The 5,658-nt window shown below is 38.4% G+C and overlaps 1 non-coding gene across 1 annotated transcript; it reads left to right on the forward strand.

The window, feature by feature from the left end:
• The first annotated feature begins 1,915 nt into the window (after positions 1–1,915).
• On the forward strand, positions 1,916–2,022 carry LOC125156813 (U6 spliceosomal RNA). Its single transcript, XR_007148791.1, has one exon. It is a non-coding gene; the product is annotated as a U6 spliceosomal RNA (small nuclear RNA).
• The last annotated feature ends 3,636 nt before the right edge of the window (positions 2,023–5,658 follow it).

The following is a 5,658-nucleotide window of genomic DNA, read 5'->3' on the forward strand; positions in this document are numbered from 1 at the left end:
CCTTGGCTCAAAAACTTGCTCAGGCCCTTACAACAAATGATTGGAAGGACTGGGGTTAAGATATAGCTGCCACTAAAGTTACTACATACCATGTAAATACAAAATTGGTTCCTAATTCATGTATCAATTCTCTACGACTACCTGCTCCTTTGATATCCCACTATCTCTCTATCTCATTCCCATCTAATTCACTCATCACTTCAGGGAACTCTCTCGACACACCATGCCTGCTTTTAATTTTCACTGTCACATTTGTCTTCCTATAATATATAATATACTATACTCATCATTTCTAAGATTCCCCTTTATTCGTGTTTTTGTATCTTTAAAGTTATTCATCGAAACATCAATAGCATGGCAAAGTTTGTAATGTCTTTTTCTTTGTTTAGAAATAAAAATGACAGTGCATCAAGTTGATGTCATATGCAGTATTGTGCTTATGTTATATTGCTTATTTTCTATCTTCCTCCAGCAGAATATAATCTCTAAGAGGGCAGGACATTTGTCTGCCTTGTTCATCTTTGTACTCCCATCTCATGGAATGTTGTTGAATAAATTAATGACCAATTAGATAGTGAGTGTCTTTATGTATCAGTAGCTGTGTGAGGCACTGAATATACAGTGGGGAATAAAGTAGACATGGCCTTTACCCTTCTGGAGGAGATTCAAATGAAAGAAACAAACAAAGACATAAATAAATGTGAGGTGGGGAGTTGAGAGAAGTGAAAATGTTAAAGGTGCTTGGAGAGAAAATATGGGGTGCTTTCCAAATTTAGACTGGGAAGCCAGAGAGGCCCTCTCCAAGCTGATGTCAGAAGAGTGAAGGCAATAAATTCAAGAATCCAGACTACTGTGCTACCTGACATATATAATAGCCAATCTTGACCATCAGAGTCCAAAATATTTTTTCCCCTCTTGAAACACTGGATGGCACTTACTGTCTCTGTATGCACTTGTAGTTACATTTTCGCAGGTATCCTTGCTGTTCATCTAGATTACAAATGTATCCAGCTTCTGGTAGAATAGAAAGAATGCTGGATTAAGAGACTGTAGGCCTAAGTGGTAGTTCTGGCTTTGCTCCTACTTTACATACTGGAGAAGTTGTGTAAACTCTCCAGATCTCAGTACCTGTAAAATTAAGAGTTTACATTAGAGGATCTCTAAAGTGTTACTGAGCTTTAACATTTAAGTTCTTTAATTATTGGTCCATTTTAACAGAGTTATTGAGGAGCTACTGTGCTAGGCTCCTAACCTATCTGCAGGGCACTGGAGGAATTGAGATGAAAGAAAGAAAAAAGGCACAATACATTCATTTAAGATATTTAGGACCTTGAGGAAGAGACTGGGACACTGATGACTTAAATATAATGCAGCATAGAATTTCCTCAGTTTCTGAACTTTAAACTACTATTATTGCCCTTCCAGGTGTGAGCAAAGTCCCCCTCTTAGTAAAGGAACTTAACTCGCCCGCCACCCACAGTTGGGGCAAGTGGTCATATCAACTAGACACTATTGCATTGGATTTGAGGGCTATTAGATGAGAGGTGGCTTTGAGAACCTAAGTTGTTTGTAGGAAAATAAGTGTCTGTATGCCAGGGTAATGGGAATCGAAACTAAAATTTGCTTTGTTCCACTTGGAAGAGGATGGCAGGGGGGGGGGGGGAGTGCCGGGGGGGTGGTTGTCAAAGACGCTTTTGAGGGAAGTTTTGGAGGGCATTAATGTCTCAGTTGAGTTTTGAAGGAAGAATAATAATAAGGAGATCTATTAGTTGGCTAATCACCTTATATATTAGCCTTCAGTTGCAAAATAGACTACCCAATTAAAGATGGATTTGATAAGAAGTACAATAGTTATTCCACATAATATAAAATACAGAGGCAAGGGTTTAGTTCAATGGCTTAAAATGTCATTGAAGTGCTTGCTTCAGCAGCACAGATATCAAAATTGGAATGATACAGAGAAGAATAGCATGGCCCCTGTACAAGGATGACACACAAATTCATGAAGCCTTCCATATTTAAAAAAAAAAAATCATTGAAGTCTCAAGATCTTCTACCTTCTGTTCCATCTTCTTCAGAATATTGGGCTTCTTCAGAATATTTGAGCTTTTTGCCCTCGTGATTGCAAGATGGCAGCCAAGTCATTTGGCATAGTATTTTAAGCAATTGTACATAAAAAGGCTGAAAGGGACAACTGTTCTCTAAATCCTTTTTATTAAAGAGAAGAACTATGCTCTTCTTGCCTTGCTTCCTCCATTTCTCACCCCTGTCTCAGTAGAGTTCCCTTCGGATCCCAGTGGTCATGGCGGGCTGCATGTTCGTGCTCCAAATGCAAGGAAAGCTGGGAAAAAAAAAAAAAAAATATATATATATATATATATATATATATACCTGTATATAAATATAAGTATATATTTATATAATTTAAATATTATATATATATACACACACATATATATAATATATATACATATATACATATATATATAATATATATACCTGTCATTTGCAGTCTCCATATGACATGGCAGATTCTGTCTGCTAGGAGGAGGTGTGTGTGTGAAGCAGGGAGGTGATAAACGGTGTGGTTGCTGGGTCAGCCTTCAACATCATCTTCAAAACAGGAAAAGAAGGTGTGGGGAGTTATTAATGGATCTCATAGTCAGGCTCTGGCACAATCCTTTGCTTTCTGAATTATAGGCATTCAACTGATATTTGTTGATTGTAGGATCATTGTCATGGGAATGGAAAATCAATGTCAGGTCAGGCAAGTGAATAGTAAAATAGGTTATTCTTTCCAGTCCAAGACCGGATGAAAAAATTTTTAATTTTGTCACTCAAATGGGTAACTGTTGATATTTCTCCTGGGTGGGTAAACTAAAATATTAATTCAACATCAGGAGAGGTGGTGATGGTTTTACAAAACCATGTCTTATTTGGCAACAGTTATATAATCTAAAAGCAAATCAGGGACAAACCTGAGTTAAATGGAAAAAGACCAGATCCTACCTAGGAAGTAAGAGTTTATGGAAAACACTATGTGTGAAGTTCTAATGAAAAAAACAGAGTGTAAGATGGCCCCAGGGCTATGGAAAAAATTCAGTACATCCTAATAAAGTACTTAGTGTCTGTTGATTACACATGGAAACTCACAACAAGGAAGAGGGCATGAAATTAGTCTATTTGAAAAAATTGACTATGTAAACAAGAAGCCATTAACATGTTTGAAAAACTTCCTTTGCCTTTCTCACAAGTACAAACAAAGCAGAAAGCCAAAAAGTTGTCTTCTGACTATAGCAACAACAAAAAAGAATACCACATAGAGACTGACAGAGACATGAGTCATCGTGTTAAAGGGGGGTGAATTATTTTAAATAATTCATGTGAAGTAATGCAGAGAGACTTCAAAATTAGTATGAGCACGTTGTAGCACACTGATCCTTTGAAATGACTCCTCGCATTTCTTTTTAAGTCCGTTAAACCCTTGTGCAGAATAGCGAGAGTTTGCCTGGAGACTGCAAAGCATTAGAAATGAATAAAAGGTATGGAGTTATTTCCCACTGCTCTTTCTTGGAGGAGATGGCTCCATTTTTAAATGACTGAGGCTATTTGACTCTAACCACAATATACTTTCAGTGTTTTTTTCATCTGGAGTTTTATTATTTTGCTCCACTCCACCCTATCCTCTCATGAATACAAAGGCATGCCCTAACACGGGAAAAGGGGCCACACAGGACCATTGGCAGTTGCCTCCTCTTTAAACGTTTCTAATTTCATAGCGGTATGCTGTATACCATAGTGCGCTGTACCACATTTCTGCTGTAAAGTTTTCTTCCCACCTAGACTGGATTCACAATCGTTTTGGAGTTGTGATATGCTTTTTGTTAGTCAACTTTTTTTTTAAGTTTATTTATTTACTTTGAGAGAAAGAGAGAGAGAGAGAGAGAGAGAGAGGAGGGGCAGAGAGAGAGGGAGAGAGAGAATCCCAACAGCACCGAGGGGCTTGATCCCAGGAACCATGAGATCATGCTGAGCCGAAATCAAGAGACACTTAACCGACTAAGCCACCCAGGTGCCCCTGTTTATCAACTTTCTAACATCACTTAGATTTCCTAGATTCCTCCAGGTCGTTGGAGGTAACGATGTCATTTCTGCACTTCTTTGGGCATCTAACGAACCCTGGTGCAGCGGCTGTTCCCCAGGAGTCTGTGTCGAGTTACATAAGCAGCTTTTACGTACACACAGGTGCCTACTTGCCCTGGTACAGCAAATCAGAATCTCTAGGGCTACACTTGGCGAACATACCTGGAAATACTTCTTTGAATTATTCTGATGTACAGGTCTGGTTTGAATTATTAGTCTCTTCAAATCGAATTTATCCTCAAAGGAAAAAAAAAAAGGCAAAAGAAACCAAAAGAAAAAAAAAACGGAAAGAAATAGAAAGAAAAGCAAAACTTGCATAGCCACTTTCTTGCATCTGACTCCCATGACACCTAACCAGAGTGGCAGTCCTGGGAATTGGCATGGGATAAGAGCTAAGAGATCAACTCCCTGGATTCAAATTTCTGCTCTGCTGTGTGACCTGCATCAAATTAAGTAGCCACTCTATGCCTTAGTTTACTCATTTTACAATGAATATAACAATAATACTTGCAGTCATTTGGGGGCTAAATTATATATTACATATAAGACTAAAACTGATAAAGTATTTGCTGATAGACTAGCATAAAGTATTTGTTCAAACAGTGCCAGCTATTATTTCAGGCTGCTCAGAGGCTCAGACTTGAAGTTAAATAGTACATCTGATTTTAAAAAATGAAAAAACATGAATGATTGTAAATAAAGGTGTTTTGTTTGATAGATAGAACATTAAGAATCTGAGATACAAAGCGGGATTTTGTTTGGGGACCATGGTATTACAAATGTTGGGGCCATATTTTAATTAAGTAATTATCTTAGCGTTGAGAATGCCAGAGTCCCTTTTAATGGCATTAATAAAACCCTAAGCTACCATAAAATGACATCTAGAAATTACTGGGTTGGATAATTAAGGATGGTGTTATTTCTTGCAGGCCCAGAGAACTTGGTCATTCATTTATTCACTCACTCAACAACAATTTATTGAGCTGCTAACATCTGCCAGACACTGTTATCAGTAAGCATATAACCCGTGCTAAGCCTTTCTGAAGCTTTCTTCGGGACCCTGGGAATCAGAATGTGCAGGACAGAGACTACCCTTCAGGAGAAGGATGTTTGAACTGATGAATTCTTTTTTTTTTTTTTAATTTTTAAGTTTGTTTATTTATTTTGAGAGGGACAGAGACAGTGCAAGTGGGGTAGGAGCAGAGAGAGACGGAGAGAGAGAGAATCCTAAGTAGGCTCCGCACTGCCATCCCAGAGCCCAATGTGGGGCTCGAACCCACGAACCATGAGTTCAGGCCGAAACCAAGAGTCAGACCCTTAACCAACTGAGCCACCCAGGCACCCCTGAACTGATGAATTCTGATGGTGGTTCACCTGATCCCCAGACCTGTGCTGTTTCCATTCCTTCCAGAGGTATAGTAATTTGCTTTTCTTTTGATTTTTTGAGCCACTCAGGTCCTTATGATAAATTCCTTTATTTACACAAGCTGGCAAGAGTGTTTTTATGGCCATTAT

The sequence above is a fragment of the Prionailurus viverrinus genome, chromosome F2 (genome assembly GCF_022837055.1).
Source record: "Prionailurus viverrinus isolate Anna chromosome F2, UM_Priviv_1.0, whole genome shotgun sequence".
Taxonomy (NCBI): domain Eukaryota; kingdom Metazoa; phylum Chordata; class Mammalia; order Carnivora; family Felidae; genus Prionailurus; species Prionailurus viverrinus.